Source organism: Bidens hawaiensis, unplaced genomic scaffold (assembly GCF_021521415.1).
Source record: "Bidens hawaiensis isolate Kalapana, Puna unplaced genomic scaffold, B.hawaiensis_p1.1 tig00001143_1, whole genome shotgun sequence".
NCBI classification, from domain to species: Eukaryota; Viridiplantae; Streptophyta; class Magnoliopsida; order Asterales; family Asteraceae; genus Bidens; species Bidens hawaiensis.
The window spans coordinates 3,426,175-3,448,265 of record NW_027491065.1 but is presented as its reverse complement, the minus strand read 5'-3'; the positions used below and the strand labels follow the sequence as shown (position 1 = coordinate 3,448,265).

At 40.0% G+C, this 22,091-nt stretch overlaps 1 non-coding gene across 1 annotated transcript; it reads left to right on the top strand.

Annotated features, from left to right (window-relative positions):
* The first annotated feature begins 2,997 nt into the window (after positions 1 to 2,997).
* LOC143561358 (small nucleolar RNA R71) lies at positions 2,998 to 3,103 on the top strand. Its single transcript, XR_013140292.1, has one exon. It is a non-coding gene; the product is annotated as a small nucleolar RNA R71 (small nucleolar RNA).
* The last annotated feature ends 18,988 nt before the right edge of the window (positions 3,104 to 22,091 follow it).

Here is a 22,091-nt window from a genome sequence, read left to right as displayed (position 1 = left end):
TCCGCTGCCCAAGAACCGCTCCGATTGCGAAGTCGCTAGCATCACACATCAACTCAAAGGGAAGCGACCAGTCGGGAGTAATCATGATCGGGGCTTTAACGAGTTTGTCTTTTAAAAGATCAAACGCCTCGACACACTGCTCAGAAAACAAAAACGGGGCATCCTTCTCTAAGAGTTTGGTCATGGGTCTCGCGATCTTAGAAAAATCTTTAATGAACCAGCGATAGAACCCAGCATGACCCAGAAAACTCCGGATGGATCTCACAGAAGTGGGCGGGGGAAGATTAGAAATGGTATCGGCCTTCGCTTGGTCGACCTCTATCCCCGTCCTCGAAATACGATGCCCCAAAATGATCCCCTCGCGTACCATGAAGTGACACTTCTCCCAGTTAAGAACTAGGTTGGTGTCAACGCATCGAGCCAACATCCTCTCAAGGTTGGAGAGACACTGATCAAAAGAACTCCCAAACACAGAAAAATCGTCCATGAACACCTCCATGGAGTCCTCGATCATGTCATGAAATATAGCCACCATGCACCTCTGAAATGTGGCTGGAGCGTTACGCAATCCGAACAGCATACGTCGATAGGCAAACGTACCGTATGGGCAGGTGAATGTGGTTTTCTCCTGGTCATTGGGAGCAATAGGAATCTGAAAGTACCCCGAGAAACCATCTAAGAAGCAGTAGTACTGCTGACCTGCCAAACGCTCCAACATCTGATAGATGAAAGGTAAAGGAAAGTGGTCTTTCCTCGTGGCATCATTCAGTCTGCGGTAATCAATGCAGACTCTCCGACCAGTCACAGTCTTAGTGGGTATGAGCTCGTTCCTCTCATTGGTGACGACAGTCATGCCACCCTTTTTAGGAACCACTTGGATTGGACTAACCCACGAACTATCAGAAATGGGGAAAATGATCCCCGCATCAAGGAGTTTGATGATCTCCTTCTTCACGACCTCCTGCATCTTTGGATTAAGTCGTCACTGCGGCTGAACGACAGTCCTATAATTATCCTCCATGAGAATTTTATGCGTGCAAAACGAAGCGTTGATACCCTTGATGTCGATAATCTTCCATGAAATGGCCTCCTTGTCTCTCGAAGCACCCTCAACAATCTCTCTCTCTCGACCTCTATCAAAGCAGATGCAACAATAACCGGAAACTCCTCTCCTCGTCCAAAAAATCGTACTCCAAATGGGCAGGCAAATCCTTAAGCTTTAAGGAAGGAGGGGGGCTCTCGACAAAAGGTCGGTCCATCGGATCGTCACGTACGATCCCAGCAGACACCTCAGACTCAGGGGTATGTGACTAGGCGTCATCTTCCGTTGACTGATCGGTCATAGCAACCATCTCAATCTCCGGAATATCCCTATCGAGAATCTGAGTGTCGGAGGCAGATCCTCCATAGATCTCGCTGAAAAACTCCCCAACATGCTCCATGAAGGTATCGATAAAGTACAGGGAGTCTTCAGCAGACTTGGGGTGTTTAAGTGACTGTCGAACATCGAAGGTGACGTTCTCATCCCCAACTCTCAATATCAGCTTACCCTCGCAGACGTCGATCAACGCGTGTGCAGTGGCAACGAATGGTCGGCCTAAAGTCAGTTGTACGCTATCGTCGTCGTTCATGTCCAGAATGACAAAGTCCACCGAGAAGAAGAACTTGTCGACACGAACCAGATGTTCTCGACCACCCCTCGAGGGTATTTCATAGAACGATCAGCAAGCTGGATACTCATCCTGGTAGGCCTCGGTTCGCCTAAACCCAGCTTGCGATACACGGAATACGGCATGAGATTAATACTGGCATCGAGATCGGCCAGCGCATGAATAATCGTATCGTCACTCAAGATGCAGGGAATCGTGAAACTCCCTAGATCAGCCATCTTTTCTGGTAATTTCCTCTGTAAGACAACAGAACAGCTAGCACTCAATGGGATGGAAGCGACCTTAGCAAGCTTCTCCTTATTGGAATTCTGCTACTCATCTCTATCTCTACGGAGTCTCCCGGGGTATGGCACTCTAGGTTTGTAGAGTCTCGGTGGCTCGCTCGGTAGCTGCTGTCTCTCGGCCTGTGTTGAACTCCCTGGGCTGCTCCTCTGATGCACCTGGACCGATGGAGACTCCATCTGAATCTCCTCATCCACCTGCTCCTCTACAACTACTGCAGGCTCCTCGACTCCTCCTCCTCTAGACCTCTGTTGAATCCCGGGCTCATCTGGTGCCCCTGCACCGCTCCTCGTTGTTTTGCTCGGTGTTACTCGGTAGCGCACCCTATGGCCTCTCATTCAATCGACTGGCTATCTCCCCCATCTGCCGCTCAAGACTCTGAATCGACACTCCCTGATTCCTCATGAACTGCTCGTGCTCTCGAAACTTCTCCTTCGTCTCCTTGTGTCGGGAATCCTCACGCGTTCTAAGCTACGGCAACATCTGCGTCTGTTGCGCTATCATCTCCTCCAAAGTGGGATTCTTCTCCCCAATGCTCGCTCCCTCACCGGCATCCTGGAAAAGGCTCTGACGCTGCTGAAAACCGAACTGATTACCACTCCTCTCGTTGGAATTTTTATTGCCTTTCCACCCCGAATTATAAGAATTGAAAGAATTTGGTATTTGGTTCGGATTTCCTATGAATTCTACGGCCTCCTCTTACGAACTGACTCGGCACTGAACGGTATCATGCCCTCCTTTGCATATCTTGCATAACCTGCTCTTCGTCTGCAGGTCCTTCACAATCTGTGCCAACGCCTCTACCTGTGCTGTGAGTCCGGTGGTCGTGTCCACCGAATGCATACCGCGTGAAATAGAATCAACAGTCTTACCACCCTTGGCGGGTGGTCGCTGGTATCCACTCATAGCTAACCCGTTAAACAACGCGATGCACTCATCCGGATCCTTCGTTGTTAGCAAATTTCCTCCCACAGCTGTGTCGAGCATATTTTGCGTCACGTACGTCACTCCATTGTAGAACTGCTCGAAAACCGCCTAATCTTGCAAGTCGTGGTTCGGGCACAACGCTAACAGATTCTTAAAACGCTCCCATGCCTCGTAGAAACTCTCAGTATCCTCCTTCTGAAAAGAATGTATCTGGTTACGCAAACGAGCGGCCTTAGCCGGAGGATCATATTTTTCAAGAAATAGGGTCTACATGGCAGCCCAAGTAGCTATGGAGCCCTGTGGGAGGGACTCGAGCCACAGACTCGCTTTATCGATGAGCGAGAACAGAAAAACGCAGAGTTTCACGGCGTCTTCGGATACGCCGGCAAGATGGAAGGTGTCGCAGATACGCGCGATGCGAGTGAGATGATGATGCGGGTTTTCGTGAAGTAACCCGTGGAACTTAGCAGAATGAGAAATGATGTTCAGAATATTCGAAGGAATCTGCCAGTTTGTGTTAACTCCAATGACGGGTGGTGCGATGCTAGATCTCGCACCAGCATTGGCCGAACAAGCCCGGTCTGCAACTGTCCTCCTCGGTGGTGGAATGTCGCCCATGATCCTATCCCTATCGTCGGAGTCAACGGATGAAGAAGTGGATGAAGGTGAAACGGGACGACGTCTCTCACGAAATTCTCTCTCTGGCTCGGGGAATGCTTCAGTGTCGGGTGGTCCACGAGATCGAGTCTGTTGCAAAAAACTATAATAAGAAATAAATTATCTAAACTATTCTAACAAATAAAATAAAACAAAAATAATTACAAGTAGCACAAAAGGTATGTCCTAACTCGGATTGCTCTCAAAACGTCTAAAACCGTGTCCCCGGCAACGGCGCCAAAAACTTGGTGCGCGTCGGATATGCTTAAAAGAGAGACCCTCACAACTAAGCTTCAGTACTAACACGAAAATCCTAAAACCACACACAACCGACAAGTGTACCGATCGCAAGTAGTATAGACCTAGGAAGTCTGAGTATCGAACACGTGGACACGTAAGGACGCTAACGATCACTAACCCTAGACAAGACCTACCTAAGAATAATATTTAATTGATTTTTGATGTTTATTTAATTAACTGAACTAACCTAACTGACTGACAAAACTTACCTAAAATAGAAAACTTAACGGGGAACTAATTGTGTTAACTTAGGATGGAGAAAAACGTCTACCTAGGTCTGAATCAAATTGTATGTCTAACGAGCTAATGGATTGAATGATATCAAGACACCGGTCCTTAAAGATGACACGACTAAGGATCGCTCGGGCTCACTGGATTACCTCTCGGTCTCACTCAACAAGCCTAAACTACTCAAAATAGGCTAAAACGACCAAACCGGGAAACAATTGCTAACGTGTTCTAATGATGGATCACCTCTCGGTCTCACCAAAACTCGACCCTAATGAAAATGAATACTATACAGCCAAGGATAGAGGAACAATTCAACTTAAATAAGATAAAACGCTAATGAATGGGAGAATTTGAGGAATGAGATGAACTTTAACACTCTCGACACGAGCATTAGCCATATCCTATCCCTACAAAGATAAAACGCTAACACAATCAAGCACAGGTAGCGTTTAGAGTATGAAAGGTAACTGTAAACTGCTAATAACGTTGATCAAGTGTTATTAGTTGTTTACTTTACCCGCCCGTCCTAAGCACCCCTGCCCCTAACCATATTAGCATCCCATCTAACATTTAAGCAAATATGCACATAATAGAACCCTAATGCTTATAAAAATGAATAAACAAATATAAAATTTACCTCTTGGCGTGCAGCTACTCGCGAATGGCATTTCTAGTCTTTAAATTTACAGTTCGAGTCCAAGCATTCGGGAATGCTCGTATACCTCGAACCTTGGCTCTAATACCAACTTGTAAGACCCCGAATCCCGGGAATCCTACAGTAGGTCATCATATCCAAAAATTCTCAAATATTTAAAACCAAACAAGTTCATGTTATTAAAATCAGTTCAGAGTAATAAATAGCGGAATAGTAAATATCAAAATCCCCAAAAACCCGAGAAGAGTGTCCAAACCCAAAATTTTAATGTTTAAAGAAATAAATGAAACAGTTTTCGTTATAAATCTCCGACAAGATATGCCTTCAACCGTCCTAGTAGTCTCGAGCACGTCCAAGCGGTAGTTCCCTACTTCTCAACCTTAAAATCAATCTAACATACACACAAAGTCAGCTAGTGCTGAGTGAGTTCAAGTTTTCATAAACAATATTCATAATTTATTTCAAAGGGAATAAATCTAAAACAGTGCGGGGAAGAATAAGCAAACAAATAATAAATATCACCAAATAATACCTTCATGGTCGAACACACGTAAACGGTCCTCTCCACCACGAGTCAAGACACGAGTAATAACTGACCCGAACGCTCTAAGACATAAGCACGTGACACGACTAATATACAGCAGGCATATCCACCATGGGATTTTAAAACCCGAGTAATATATTTGACCCGCCTTAATGATGATCTCGCCATACGGGCCTCTCCAACACGGGATTTGAAAACCCAAGTAATATATTTGACCTGGCCGTAATCACCAAGCACACACACATCAATAAGCCTGCTCACATAATTCTTAGTCACAAGGAACTAAATAATATCAACATCCATAGGCTACAAGTATAATTCGTTCCCGTAAACCAATATAAGTAAGTTTACTTGAATTCAATTGATACTAAGCCTAATAAGATTGTCGAGCCTAGACCACAAGTAATGTATATATCACCTTAAGGAATATAAGACCCAAAGCACGTATAAAATATACTAAGGCATAAAATATAATTCACACCTATTTTCATAAATGCACAATAATAAGGCTATGCAACGCCATCCAAATAGTTTTAAGCGAGTAATGCTTGTAATAAGGTGTGTATGCCAGCTCAAAACGTAAAAAGAGTTATAAAGGGGCATCATGAACTCACCTGATACGGGGCACACAATAACCATGAGCTAGAGAGTCCCTAAGAATTCCCACGACTCAAACGCCTGTCGGATTACACGTAAAGATTACTAACGGAACCGAACCGACTCATTTATCCTACGAGGCATTCTAGCATGATTTGATTTACCTAAAGCCTCGGCCTTACCAAGTTCAATTACAACATCCCCCCCCCCCCCCCGGGGCCTTGTATTTACCAAAACCTCCCTTAGCTAATTTCAGGGACAAAGGATTTCCAAACTACAGCCGAAAGTTGTAAATTGTATCGAAGACGCACGTTAATGAGTTGTTTATGCCCTTAGCAACCAACTCAGCCCCGTGTGGACCAAAATTAGTATAATTACAGCCAACAAGTCCACACGACACTACAAGAGTTGAATGGGTCGGTAATTCGCATGAACAACGCACAAACTACCAATTAGATGCGAATTTGGTTGTACCGACCCGTTTGAGCAACCGACAACAAATTCAGCCCCATTAACATAAAAATTAAGTTTTTCACAGCCCGTATAATATACCGAGGCTACACAATCTGAATTGGTTGTTAATTCCCTCAAACAACGCGCTAAACGCAACAATTAAAAATCTAGACAACCGAAATCCTTGTTTTCAATCTATCGGCAATTGATCAATCAAACGAGCTTCATAGCTCATGATACAAAAGTATAATACGTACGAAAAACCTAGGAAGATGACGAAGCAAGCACTTTACTTAAAACAGCTCCGTAAAGAACACAATTGGACAGCCACCTGTTTAGCCTAAAACGAATGAATTGATCAATACCGAGTATAAGGAGCAGATTTTAGCATGAAAAGATGTATGTTATTACATAGGAAAATCATAGATATAAATTATGAAATATTTTCCAGAGTTGTATAAATTTCTTGGGTATCTAAAACTATTTTTATTATATTTTTCTAATTCACACTAAAATCATTAAAATTCCTCCAACACAGAAAGGTACGTCCAGCTATTTCAGTGCGTAGCAAAAGTGTTTTATTTGTTTAAAAATCATTACCAAACCAAATTAAAAGATTCCAATTGGGTTGTAGTCTTTACTCCAAATACGAACTTTCAGAAGTGGAATCAACCAACTTGGACTTGTCAAAAAAGAATTATCATGTCAGGAAGACAAACAAGAATCTGTCACCCCGCATTAGCTTTGACACACGATCTTATAAAATCATAAAAACCATTCAAATCTCGTCCAAAAATTACATATTATACCTTTCTAGAAACTAGACTCAAAGTAGAACATCATGGAAACAATAACCGATCAAAAAGAATAAAGTTTCATTGAGTTACAGACCTAACAACAAACGAATACGAATCTGTTAGAAACTGTTATAATCAAAACTCAACCATAACGTGTTCAACAATGGGTTTAATGGTGAAAAAGAGTTATATTATGATAGAACCGAGCTGGAATTAGATGGAGATGGCTTGGTAATGGCTGGAGCAAAGAAAAATCGTGATGGGAGGGCTGTTCTAAATCCCGATCGTAGACAAGAGATAGGCGGCAAGAGTTATAACAAGTTTGGGGAATTTGCACAATCAGCCCTCGTATTTTCTAATTGATTTAACTTGTTCCTAATGTTTATTAAATGGGCTTTTGGAAATGCACAAGAGGTCCCTCAACTTTAAATATTAGACTAACATACAAACTTTACACCTCTTCGTACCATTAAACGAAAAACCGCGAGTGTTGCAAACTAATCTAGTCCTTTAGGTAATAAGAGGTGATGACTTGAGCAAAAATGATGGATAAATGGACTTTTACAATGTACTACAAGGCTCTAAATTAGAAACATGAAACCCCGGCTTTTAAACAAACGTTTATAAACGATCGAGCCAATTACCGAAATTTACGAGCGTTTAAGTCTCCCCCCGTTAAAATGGTATTCGTCCCCGAATCCGGCTATACAGGAACGGGGGCAGATTGAGACAAATCCTGAACATCTAATCATACAAGAAAGGGAAGAGACAAAACCCCTACAGGCACAAAGCCTATAAACAGGAACAAAGCCCGTAGCTCAACAAGAAAAAAGGTACTCAGAATGATATTACGATACTGCTTGGCTAAAATCACTACACATACGTTCTCGAAGGAGTGTGGGATTTAAGCGGTCAAGTAAAGATGGAAATTTAGAGTGACAGAATGCTACACATCAACTAAAGAATTACGCACAAAGTGTTCGAGAGAATGAGAATGAACGGAAGAATTTGAGGAATGAGATGAACTTTAACACTTCGACACGAGCATTAGCCATATCCTATCCCTACAAAGATAAAACACTAACACAATCAAGCACAGGTAGCGTTTAGAGTATGAAAGGTAACTGTAAACTGCTAATAACGTTGATCAAGTGTTATTAGTTGTTTACTTTACCCGCCCGTCCTAAGCACCCCTACCCCTAACCATATTAGCATCCCATCTAACATTTAAGCAAATATGCACATAATAGAACCCTAATGCTTATAAAAATGAATAAACAAATATAAAATTTACCTCTTGGCATGTAGCTACTAGCGGTTGGCATTTCTAGTCTTTTCTTTTACAGTTCGAGTCCAAGCATTCGGAAATTCTCAGATCCCTCGAACCATGGCTCTGATACCAACTTGTAAGACCCTGAATCCCGGGAATCTTACAGTTGGTCATCATATCCAAGAATTCACAAAAATTAAAACCAAACAAGTTCATCTTATTAAAATTAGTTCAGAGTAATAAACAGCGGAGTAGTAAATATCAAAATCCCCAAAAACCCGGGAAGAGTGTCCGAAACCAAAATTTAAATGTTTAAATTAATAAATGAAAAGAAAACATTTTGCGTTATAAATCTCCGACTAGATATGCCTTCAACTGTCCGAGAGTGTCGAGCACGTCCAAGCGGTAGTTCCATACTTCTCAACCTGAAAATCAATCTAACATACACACAAAGTCAGCTAGAGCTGAGTGAGTTTAAGTTTTCATAATTAATATTCATAATTTATTTCAAAGGGAATAGATCTAAAACAGTGGGGGAAATAATAAGCAAATAAATAATAAATATCACCAAATAATACATTCATGGTCGAACACACATAAACGGGCCTCTCCACCATGAGTCAAGACTTGAGTAATATATTTGACCCGAACACGGTAAGACATAAGTACATGACACGAGCCTCTCCACCATGAGTCATACCCCGAGTAATATATTTGACTCGGTCATGGCTTACAAATCCAAACACGTGATACGGGCCTCTCCACCATGGGTATAACCCTAGTAATATATTTAACCCGATCACGGTTTAACATACAACGGGCCTCTCCACCATTGGAATTTAAACCCTGAGTAATATATTTGACCCGCCTTAATGACGATCACGCCACATGGGCCTCTCCACCACGGGATTTGAAAACCCGAGTAATATATTTGACTTGGCTGTAATCACCATTCACACACACATCAACAAGCCTACTCACATAATTCTTAGTCACAAGGAACTAAATAATATCCACATTCATAGGCTACAAGGTAATATGTATAATTCGTTCCCGCAAACCAATATAAGTAAGTTTACTCGTATTGAATTGATACTAGGCCTAATAAGATTCTCGAGCCTAGACCACAAGTAATGTATATATATCATCTTAAGGAATTTAAGACCCAAGGCACATCTAAAATAAACTAAGGCATAAAATATAATTCACACCTAGTTTCATAAATGCACAAATAATAACAAGGCTATGCAACGCCATCAAAATAGGTTTAAACGACTAAAATCGAGTAATGCTTGTAATAAGGTGTGTATACCAGCCCAAAACGTAAAAAGAGTTATAAAGGGGCATTATGAACTCACCTTACACGGGGTACACAATCACCATGAGCTAGAGAGTCCCTAAGTATTCCCACGACTCAAACGCCTGTCGGATTACGCGCAAAGATTACTAGCGGAACCGAACCGACTCGTTTATCCTACGAGGCGTTCTAGCATGATTTGATTTACCTAAAGCCCCGGCCTTACCAAGATCAATTACTACCCCCCGGGCCTTGTATTTACCAAAACCTCCCTTAGCTAATTCCGGGGACAAAGGACAAAGAATTGTTTATGCATTTAGCAAACAACTCAGCCTTGTTTGGACCAAACTTAGTATAAATACAGCCAACAAGTCCGCACGACACTACGCGAGTTGGATGGGTCGATAATTCACATGAACAACGAACAAACTACTAATTAAACGTGAATTTGCGTTGTACCGACCCGTTTGAGCAACCGACAACCAATTCAGCCCCATTAACTTAAATATTAATTTTTTCACAGCCCATATAACATTCCGAGGCTACAAAACCTGAAGTGGTTGTTAATTCACTCAAACAACGCGCTAAACGCAAGAATTAAAAATCTAGACAACCGAAATCCTAGTTTTCAATCTATCGACAATTGATCATCAAACGAGCTTCATAGATCACGATACTAAAGTATAATATGTATGACATTACTAGGAAGATGACGAAGCAAACACTTCACTTAAAACAGCTCCGAAAAGAACACAATTGGACAGCCACCGGTTTAGCCTAAAACGAATGAATTGATCAGTACCGAGTATAAGGAGCAGATTTTAGCATGAAAAGATGTATTTTAATACATAAGAAAATTATTGGAATAAATTTCTTGGGTATCTAAAAATATTTTTATTATGTTTTCCCAATTCACACAAAAATCATAAAAATTCCTCCAAGAATAAATTTTCAACGAGTTACAGACCGAACAATAAACGAGTACGAATATGTCAGAAACTGCTATAATCAAAACTCAACCCTAACTTGTTCAACAAAGGGTTTAATGGTGAAAAAGAGTTATATTATGATAGAACCAACCTGGAATTAGATGGAGATGGCTTGGCAATGGCTGGATCAAAGAAAAATCGTGATGGGATGGTTGTTCTAAATCCCGATCGCAGACAAGAGATAGGCGGCAAGAGTTATAACAAGTTTGGGGGAATTTGCAAAATCGACCCTCCTATTTTCTAAATGATATAACTTCTTGCTAAATTTTATTAAATGGGCTTTTGGAAATGCACAAGAGGTCCCTCAACCTTAAATATTAACGCCCGACTAACATACAAACTTTACAACGCTTCATACCATTAAACGAAAAACCGCGAGTGTTGCAAACTAATCTAGTCCTTTAGGTAATAAGAGGTGATGACTTGAGAAAAATGATGGATAAATGGACTTTTGCAATGTACTACAAGGCTCTAAATTAGAAAGATGAAACCCTAGCTTTTAAACAAACATTTACAAAAGATCGAGCCGATTAACGAAATTTACGGGCGTTACATCATTATAACCTTTATTTAACAAATTCGAAGCATCAATATTCTCCCCTTTTTAGGTGAATCTTAGGTCGTCTCAACCTCAGACTACTCCAGGGTTCGAATCTTCTCTATTGCAACTTTCAAAGTCTCTTCAAGAGCAGCATTCTTCAGTTTTAACTTAATATTTTCAGCTTGCAAAATAATATTTGTTGCCAACAAATCTTGATAATTCCTTTCTAGAGAGGAGATTAGAGATTTTTATTCTGATATCAGTTCAGGCTCAGACTCTGGTTGGGTTGAAACAGACTCTGGTGAGTATTGGAAAGAAGAGATACTGCATAGTGATCATAGATGATTACTTAAGATTTACTTGGGTATACTTTATAGGCAGCAAGGATGAAAACCCATAATTGATCAGAACCTATGTGCTGAAAATGGAAAATCAACTTGAAAGGAAGGTGAAAGTCATTAATAGTGACAATGGGACAGAATTCAAGAATGGAATAATGGAAGAATTCTGCACTTCTAAGGGAATATTTCAACAATATAGTGCACCTAGAACTCCTGAGCAAAATGGTGTTGCAGAATGAAGAAACAGAACACTAATTGAAGCTGCAAGGACCATGATTGCTGATGCAAATCTGCCAGTCACTTTCTGGGCAGAAGCAATCAACACTGCATGTTATGTGCAGAACATGGTTCTACTAAACAAGGCTCAAAATAAGACTCCATATGAGGTTATCTTTAAAAAAAACCGTATGTGAAGTTCTTAATGCCTTTTGGATGCATATGCTCACTGTTGAATACAAAGGATTATCTAAACAAATTCCAGTCAAAATCCCTTGAATGTTTCTTTGTGGGATACTCATCTCATTCAAAGGCCTACAGAGTCTATGTGAAGGAGAACATGGTGCTTATTGATCAGTCCTTAGACATAATATTCAATGAAAACCACTTTAACAATGTTGAAGGTCCCAAATGGCTATTTGACTTAGAGAAGATGATCAAGTCTTTCAAAATCTATAATGAAGACATGGATGGCAGCATGTACAGAACCAGATTTGAAGATAAAGAAAAACAAAAACAAGTTGATCTGGACAAGCTATGGTCATCCGTTGATCCTGAACCAAATGGATTTAACTTTGAGAGAAGCAACTAAGGAGCAGCTGAAGTTGAGATGAATGAACAAGATGCTGCAGTTGAAGTTTCTAATGAAGGTCCAAATAATGTGGAGAGTGAACCAATTCAAAGTCAACAACCTGCCAGCCTGAAGGGACAAATCAATTTGAAGACAGGTTTCAGTCTTTGTTTGACTCTCTACAAATTGGGTCAAATGAGGTATCATCATCTGAGATTAATCAACTTCAAGAAGCTGGTGAAAGTCAAGAAAGAATTGAAAGTGTAACTGCTAAGTTTAATATGACCAATCTTGAGACAGAAGTGTCTACACAACAATTTGTGCAGACTACCTCTGTTGAAAGAAATCACCCTGTAGAGAATATCATTGGAGACTTGCATGAGAGAGTGACTAGAAGCTCTTCTGAAAAAGCAAACATCTTCCTGTATGCCTGCTTTCTATCCCAAGTTTAACCAAATAACATCAATCAAGCTTTAAAGGACAACAGCTGGGTAGAAACTATGCAGGAAGAGTTAGCTCAATTCATAGACTTACATGAATGGGACTTAGTTGACAAGCCTAGAGGCAAGTATGCTATTGGAACCAAATGGGTGTTTAGAAACAAGAAAGATGAGAGGGGAATAGTGATAAAAAACAAAGAAAGATTGATGGCTCTAGGATGCTTACAAGAAGAGGGATTGGACTTTGAAGAAGTTTTTGCTCCAGTTGCAAGACTAGAGGCTATCAGGATCTTTCTGGCATATGCAGCATCATTGAATATTAAAGTCTATCAACTTGATGTGAAGTCTGCATTCTTAAATGGAAAGATTGATGAGGAAGTTTATGTCACTCAACCTCCCGGATTTGAAGATCCAGTTCATCCCAACAAGGTCTACAAACTCAGCAAAGCATTCTATGGATTGAATCAAGCACCAAGGGCCTGGTATGATGAGTTGTCAAACCATCTATTGGGCAATAGCTTCTGCAGAGTAGCTATTGACAAGACCCTGTTCTACAAAAGATGGAAAAAGGATCTGCTGCTATTGCAAGTGTATGTGGATGACATTATCTTCGGCTCTACAAATGAACAAATGTGCAAGGAGTTTGAGCAAGTGATGAAATCCAAGTAGAAGATGAGCTCAATGGGGGAAATGAATTTCTTCCATGGACTTCAGGTGCAACAGAAAGCTGATGGAATTTTTATTAACCAATCAAAGTATGTTCAAGAGATTCTTAACAAGTTCAAGGGCCAAGACTTCAAGACAGTGTCTACACTAATGGACACACATGAGAAAATGGTACCTGATGAGCAGGGGGAGCCGGTGGACCAGGATGAATATAGGGCCAAGATAGGATCACTGATGTATCTTATAGCATCTAGGCTAGATATTATGTTTGCTGTGTGTGTCTGTGTAAGATTCCAAGCTAACCCCAAGGTCTCACATATGCTAGCTGTTAAGAGGATCTTCAGATATCTAAAAGGAAAACCAGATTTGGGGATTCGGTATCCAAAGAACCCTTCCTTTGACTTGATGGCCTACACAGATAGTGACTATGATGGTTGCAACATGAGTAGAAAATCAACTTCAGGAGGATGCCAGTTTCTAGGGAACAGGCTGGTGTCTTGGCAATGCAAGAAGCAGACTACAGTGTCCATCTCTACTGCCGAAGCTGAGTAAATTGCTGCATCTGCCTGTTGTGCACAGGTTCAATGGATTCAGAATCAACTACTGGATTATGGTCTGAATTTCTTACTTACTCCTATTTTGATTGATAATACTGCTACTATGTTCATTGTTAAGATTCTAACCCAACATTCTAAGACTAAGCACATTGAGATTAGACATCATTTCATTAGGGATTGTCAGGAAAAAGGCTTAAAAGAAATGAAAAGGGTAGACACATGTGATAATTTGGCGGATTTATTCACCAAACCTTTAGATAAAACTAGGTTTCATTTTTAGTTAAATGTCTAGGAATGATAAATACTGACGAGGTTTGATTGAGGATGTGTGCTTGAGTGGGGTGCTTGCTGATAATCTTTGTTACTCACTTTGAATGTTTGCATGATGATTTCAAAACTACACCCGACAGTTGTTAATTGTATCGAATATGCGCGTTAACTAGTTGTTTATGCCCTTAGCAACCAACTCAGCCTAGTGTGGACCAAACTTAGTATAATTACAGCCAACAAGTCCACACGACACTACACGAGTTGAATGGGTCGGTAATTCGCATGAACAACGAACAAACTACCAATTAAACGCGAATTTGCGTTGTACCGACCCGTTTGAGCAACCGACACCCAATTCGGCCCCATTAACATAAAAATTAAGTTTTTCACAGCCCGTATAAAATACCGAGGCTACACAATCTGAATTGGTTTTTAATTCCCTCAAACAACGCGCTAAACGCAACAATTAAGAATCTAGACAACCGAAATCTTAGTTTTCAATCTATCGATAATTGATCCATCAAACGAGCTTCATAGCTGATGATACTAAATTATAATACGTATGACATACCTAGGAAGATGACGAAGCAAACACTTCACTTAATACAGCTCCGAAAAGAACACAATTGGACAGCCACCGTTTTAACCTAAAACGAATGAATTGATCAATACCGAGTATAAGGAGCAGATTTTAGCATGAAAAGATGTATTTTATTACATCGGAAAACCATAGGAATAAATTATGAAATATTTACCAGAGTTGAATAAATGTCATGGGTATCTAAAAATATTTTTATTATATTTTTCCCAGTGACACACAAATAATAAAAATTCCTCCAACATAGAAATGTAAGTGTGTAACTATTTTAGTGCGCAACAAAAATGTTTTATTTGTTTAAAAATCATTACCAAACCAATTAAACGATTCCAATTGGGTTGTAATCTTAACTCCAAATTCAAACTTTCAGATGTGGAATCAACCAATTTGGACTTGTAAAAAAAGAATTATGATGTCAGGAAGACAGACCAGAATCCGTCACCCCGCATCAGCTTTGACACACGATCTTATAAAATCATTCAAATCTCATCCAAAAATTACATATTATACCTTTCCAGAAACTAGGCTCAAAGTAGAACATGAAGGAAACAATAATCGATCGAAAACAATAAATTTTCATCGAGTTACAGAACAAACAATAAACAAGTACGAATATGTCAAAAACTGTTATAATCAAAACTCAACCCTAACGTGAAAGGGTTTAACGGTGAAAAAAAGTTACATTATGATAGAACCGAGCTCGAATTAGATGGAGATGGTTTGGTAATGGCTGGAGGAAAGAAAATTTGTGATGGGAGGGCTGTTCTAAATCCCGATCGCAGACAAGAGATAGGCGGCAAGAGTTATAACAAGTTTGGGGGAATTTGCACAATCAGCCCTCCTATTTTCTAAATGATATAGCTTGTTCCTAAAGTTTATTAAATGGGCTTATGGGAATGCACAAGAGTTCCCTCAACGTTAAATATTAACACCTGACTAACATACAAGCTTTACAACGATTCACACCATTAAACGAAAAACCGCGAGTGTTGCAAACTAATTTAGTCCTTTAGGTAATAAGAGGTGATGACTTGAGCAAAAATGATGGGTAAATGGACTTTTACAATGTACTACAAGGCTCTAAATTAGAAACATGAAACCCCGGCTTTTAAACCAACGTTTATAAATGATCGAGCCAATTAACGAAATTTTCGGGTGTTTCAGGTCTACCCCCCTTAAAATGGTATTCGTCCCCGAATCCGGCTATACAGGAACAGGCGCAGATTGAGACAAATCCTAAACATCTAATCATACAAGAAAAGGAAGAGACAAAACCCCTACAGGCACAAAGCCTACAAACAGGAACAAAGCCCGTAGCTCAACAAGTAAAAAGGTACTTGGAATGATATTACGATACTGCTTGGCTAAAATCATTACACATACATTCTCGAAGGAGTGTGGGATTTAAGCGGTCAAGTAAAAAAGGAAACTTAGAGTGACAGCATCCTACGCCTCAGCTAAACAATTACGCACAAAGCGTTCGAGAGGATGAGAATGAAAGGGAGAATTTGAGGAATGAGATGAACCTTAACACTCTCGACACGAGCATTAGCCATATCCTATCCCTACAAAGATAAAACCCTAACACAATCAAGCACGGTAGCGTTTAGAGTATGAAAGGTAACTGTAAACTGCTAATAATGTTGATCAAGTGTTATTAGTTGTTTATTTTACCCACCTGTCCTAAGCACCCCTGCCCCTAACCATATTAGCATCCCATCTAACATTTAAGCAAATATGCACATAATAGAACCCTAATGCTTATAAAACTGAATAAACAAATATAAAATTTACCTCTTGACGTGCAGCTACTCGCGGTTGGCATTTCTAGTCTTTAATTTTACAGTTCGATTCCTAGCATTCGGGAATGCTCGGATACCTCGAACCATGGCTCTAATACCAACTTCTAAGACCCTGAATCCCGGGAATCCTACAGTAGGTCATCATATCCAAAAATTTTCAAAATTTAAAACCAAACAAGTTCATGCTATTAAAATCAGTTTAGAGTAATAAACAACGGAATAGTGAATATCAAAATTCTTAAAAACCCGGGAAGAGTGTCCAAACCCAAAATTTTAATGTTTAAAGAAATAAATGAAAAGAAAACAGTTTGCGTTATAAATCTCCGACTAGATATGCCTTCAACCGTCCAAGTAGTCTTGAGCACGTCCAAGCGGTAGTTCCCTACTTCTCAACCTGAAAATCAATCTAACATACACACAAAGTCAGCTAGAGCTGAGTGAGTTCAAGTTTTCATAAACAATATTCATAATTTATTTCAAAGGGAATAAATCTAAAACAGTGGGGGGAAGAATAAGCAAACAAATAATAAATATCACCAAATAATACCTTCACGGTCGAACACACGTAAACGATCCTCTCCACCACGAGTCAAGACCCGTGTAATATATTTGACCTGGACGCTGTAAGACATAAGCACGTGACACGAACCTTTCCACCACGAGTTATACCCCGAGTAATATATTTGACTCGGTCACGGCTTACACATCCAAACACGTGATACGAGCCTCTTCACCATGGGTTTAACCCAAGTAATATATTTGACCCGATCACGGTTTAACATACAACGGACATCTCCACCACGGGATTTTAAAACCCTAGTAATGTATTTGACCCGCCTTAATGACGATCTCACCATACGGGCCTCTCCACCACGGGATTTGAAAACCCGAGTAATATATTTGACCCGGCCGTAATCACCAAGCACACACACATCAATAAGCCTACTCAAATAATTCTTAGTCACAAGGAACTAAATAATATCAACATCCACAGGCTACAAGTATAATTCGTTCCCGTAAACCAATATAAGTAAGTTTACTCGTTTTCAATTTATACGAGGCCTAATAAGATTGTCGAGCCTAGACCACAAGTAATGTATATATATCACCTTAAGGAATATAAGACCCAATGCACGTATAAAATATACTAAGGCATAAAATATAATTCACGCCTATTTTCATAAATGCACAAATAATAATAAGGCTATGCAACCTGCCATCCAAATAGTTTTAAACGAGTAAAATCGAGTAATGCTTGTAATAAGGTGTGTATGCCAGCTCAAAACGTAAAAAGAGTTATAAAGGGGCATCATGAACTCACCTGATATGGGGCACACAATAACCATGAGCTAGAGAGTCCCTAAGAATTCCCACGACTCAAACGCCTGTCGGATTACACGTAAAGATTACTAACGGAACCGAACCGACTCATTTATCCTACGAGGCATTCTAGCATGATTTGATTTACCTAAAGCCTCGGCCTTACCAAGTTCAATTACAACATGCCCCCCTGGGGCCTTGTATTTACCAAAACCTCCCTTAGCTACTTACGGGGACATAGGATTTCCAAACTACAGCCGAAAGTTGTTAATTGTATCGAATACGCACGTTAACGAGTTGTTTATGCCCTTAGCAACCAACTCAATCCCGTGTGGACCAAACTCAGTATAATTACAGCCAACAAGTCCACACGATACTACACGAGTTGAATGGGTCGGTAATTCGCATGAACAACGCACAAACTACCAATTAGACGCGAATTTGCGTTGTACCGACTCGTTTGAGCAACCGATAACCAATTCGGCCCCATTAACATAAAAGTTAAGTTCTTCACAGCCCGTATAACATACCGAGGCTACAAAATCTGAATTGGTTGTTAATTCCCTCAAACAACGCGCTAAACGCATCAATTAAAAATCTAGACATACGAAATCCTAGTTTTCAATCTATCGACAATTGATCAATCAAACGAGCTTCATAGCTCACGATACTAAAGTATAATACGTACGAAATACCTAGGAAGATGACAAAGCAAGAACTTCACTTAAAACAGCTCCGTAAAGAACACAATTGGACAGCCACCGGTTGAGCCTAAAACGAATGAATTGATCAATACCGAGTATAAGGAGCAGATTTTAGCATGAAAAGATGTATGTTATTACATAGGAAAATCATAAGAGTAAATTATGAAATATTTTCCAGAGTTGTATAAATTTCTTGGGTATCTAAAAATATTTTTATTATATTTTTCCAATTCACACTAAAATCATTAAAATTCCTCCAACACAGAAAGGTACGTGCAGCTATTTCAGCGCGTAGCAAAAGTGTTTTATTTGTTTAAAAATCATTACCAAACTAAATTATACGATTCCAATTGGGTTGTAATCTTTACTCCAAATACGAACTTTTAGAAGTGCAATCAACCAACTTGGACTTGTCAAAAAAGAATTATCATGTCAGGAAGACAAACAAGAATTTGTTAGAAACTGTTATTACGATATAACCAACCTGGAATTAGATGGAGATGGCTTGGTAATGGCTGGAGCAAAGAAAAATCATGATGGGAGGGTTGTTCTAAATCCCGATCGCAAACAAGAAATAGGCGGCAAGAGTTATAGAAAGTTTGAGGGAATTTGCAAAATCAGCCCTCCTATTTTAAAAAGGATATAACTTGTTCCTAAAGTTTATTAAATGGGCTATTGGAAATGCACAAGAGGTCCCTCAACCTTAAATATTAACACCCGACTAACATACAAACTTTACAATGCTTCATACCATTAAACGAAAAACCGCGAGTGTTGTAAACTAATCTAGTCCTTTAGGTAATAAGAGGTGATAACTTGAGAAAAATAATGGATAAATGAACTTTTGCGATGTACTACAAGGCTTTAAATTAGAAAGATGAAACCCCAGCTTTTAAACAAACGTTTATAAACGATCGAGCCGATTAACGAAATTTACGGGCGTCACATCATTATAACCTTCATATAACAAATTCGAAGCATCAATATTCTCCCTCTTTTTTGGTGAATCTTAGGTCGTCTCAACCTCAGACTACTCCAGGGTTTAAATCTTCTCTAGTGCAACTTTCAAAGCCTCTTCAAGAGCAGCATTCTTCAGTTTTAACTCAATATTTTTAGCTTGCAAAACAATATTTGTTGCTAACAAATCTTGATAATTCCTTTATTCTGATATCAGTTCAGGTTCAGACTCTGGTTAGGTTGAAACAGACTCTCGTGAGTATTGGAAAGAAGAGATACTGCCTAGAGATCACAGATGATTACTCAAGATTTACTTGGGTATATTTATGGGCAGCAAGGATGAAACCCCAGAATTGATCAGAACCTATGTGCTGAAAATGAAAAATTGTAACGCCCGTTAATTCCGGTTTCAAGAATTAACGCTTGTAGAGTATGTATAATTCTCGGGATTTATCCGACGTTTCTCGGAAGCCTTTACGTCATCCCGGTACGTCTAATCGGTTAACATTTCTTCCAAGTTGCATTATTATTAAATTCCGGGGGCTAGAATGAAAATGTTTTATAATATAACACTAATCAAAAAAACCTAAACCCTAGTAGCAGCTGCTGTCCGATCGGCCAAGAGACCAGCCCCCCTCCCTTCCTTGCTTCGACTTTTTGATCAATTCCAAGCTCTTAGAAGTAGTTCAAGGTATGTACTACAATCCCCAACACTCTTTTTGTTCATCCCTAATCGTTCTGATGCTCAATTTTACCGAAACTTTTCGTTGAACAGATTTTCGGCCAAGGTGTAATTGACCCACTTCCCGTGGATAAAAATTAGAGTTTCTGGTGTAGAAATATCCCTAGGAATGGCATTTACATCATATTAAAATTCCGTGGCCATTGGAGGTGTTTAGTTCGGTCAATCGATTTTAGTTCGAAAACTAGGGTTTATCGGGTGTAGAATTGTAAATTGTTGAGTTTGATGCGTTAATCGGTTGGATGACCAACCGAATCAGCTTGCATGGTCCTAGGGGAGTCTAATGGCTATGGGAAAATTATTTTTTTGATGCTCGGGGCTGTTTTGGTTGGTACTTGGTCAATCGAGTCGGCGGTGCGCGAATTTTCGTTTAAATGTTAAATTGAGAGTTGTAAAAAGGAACCGTCAACTCCATCAACTTAGGTGACATAATTATGATGAATGAAAAAATTAAAATGGGAATTTGGCCCATTTGGAGCTGATTCGTTTAACAATTTGTTTTAAGGTTTATTACGCGCGTATTCGACTCGATTTGATTGCCGACGGGCGAGTGGTGCATCATGGTTAGCCCCGACCTTAATCATAGGGTGGATTTGGTTAATTGAAAGTTGTTGGGCCTTGGGCCAAGTTTTTGGGCCTTGGGCCAAGTGTTGGGACTTGGGCCAAGTGTTGGGCCTTGGGCTAAGTTGTTGGGCTTGAACGGCCCATTAGGCAAGAGTGTTCTTACGGTCTAGTTTAGTAACACGTTGTGTATATACTTTACAGGCCCTTGCTTGTGATTGTGCACTTAGGGATTTCCTAGCTCGTTGCAGGTGTTCGATTGATTTCAGGTGAGTTCTTAATGCCCCATTTAACTCTTTTTAAGTTTTAGGCTAGCATGCACACCTAAGTGTTTTCTCACTTGATGAAATGTTTTAAATTATTTTGCATAGGCTTGCTAGTATTGGTAGGCCTTGGAATGTGATAGAATGTGTATATATATATATATTGATATATATAGGAATGCACGTATAGAGATGCTCGTACGTAGGAATGACTATTTATTGAATGTGGTGACCTAACCGATGTATTTCCGTTTACCGTTTTAAAACCGTTGGAATGATTATTTAAGACTTTTGTTACTTATTTAAAACTTGAACTCACTCAGCTTAAGCTGACTTTGTGTGCATGTTACTGTGAGTTTCAGGTTAGGAAGAGGATTCCTTATCGCTTGTACGTGCACGAAGCTACTTGGACGGTGAAGGGCATATGGGAATTGAAGATTTTATTATTAAACATTTATTTTTGAAAGTTTTTATTTAAAGATAATTATGTTGATTAGCAGTTTACCCTTACCTTACATGTCCTAATTACCACTTGTACTTGACCGTGTTAAAATTCTGTCTTTGTAGGGATAAGTCATGGTTAATACTCGAGCTGCTAAGAGAGGTGGTCCTAGTGTTCGCGGCCATGGTCGTAAGACACGTGCCGATGCCAAGAGAGATATTCCTACTCCCCAGCGGGAGGAGACCCCGATTCTTGAGGGCGGGGGTAACCCCGCCTTAGATCCTGCTTTGTGCGCGGCTATCGCGGATGAGGTTTACCAGGTGCTCCATAGCGCCATTCCTGAGATCGTTGCTGAGGCCGTCAGGGCCATGGAGGAGTCACTAGTTGGTAAGGGTTCGGATAGGGGAAGGAAGAGTAAGGAGGTGCAGGTC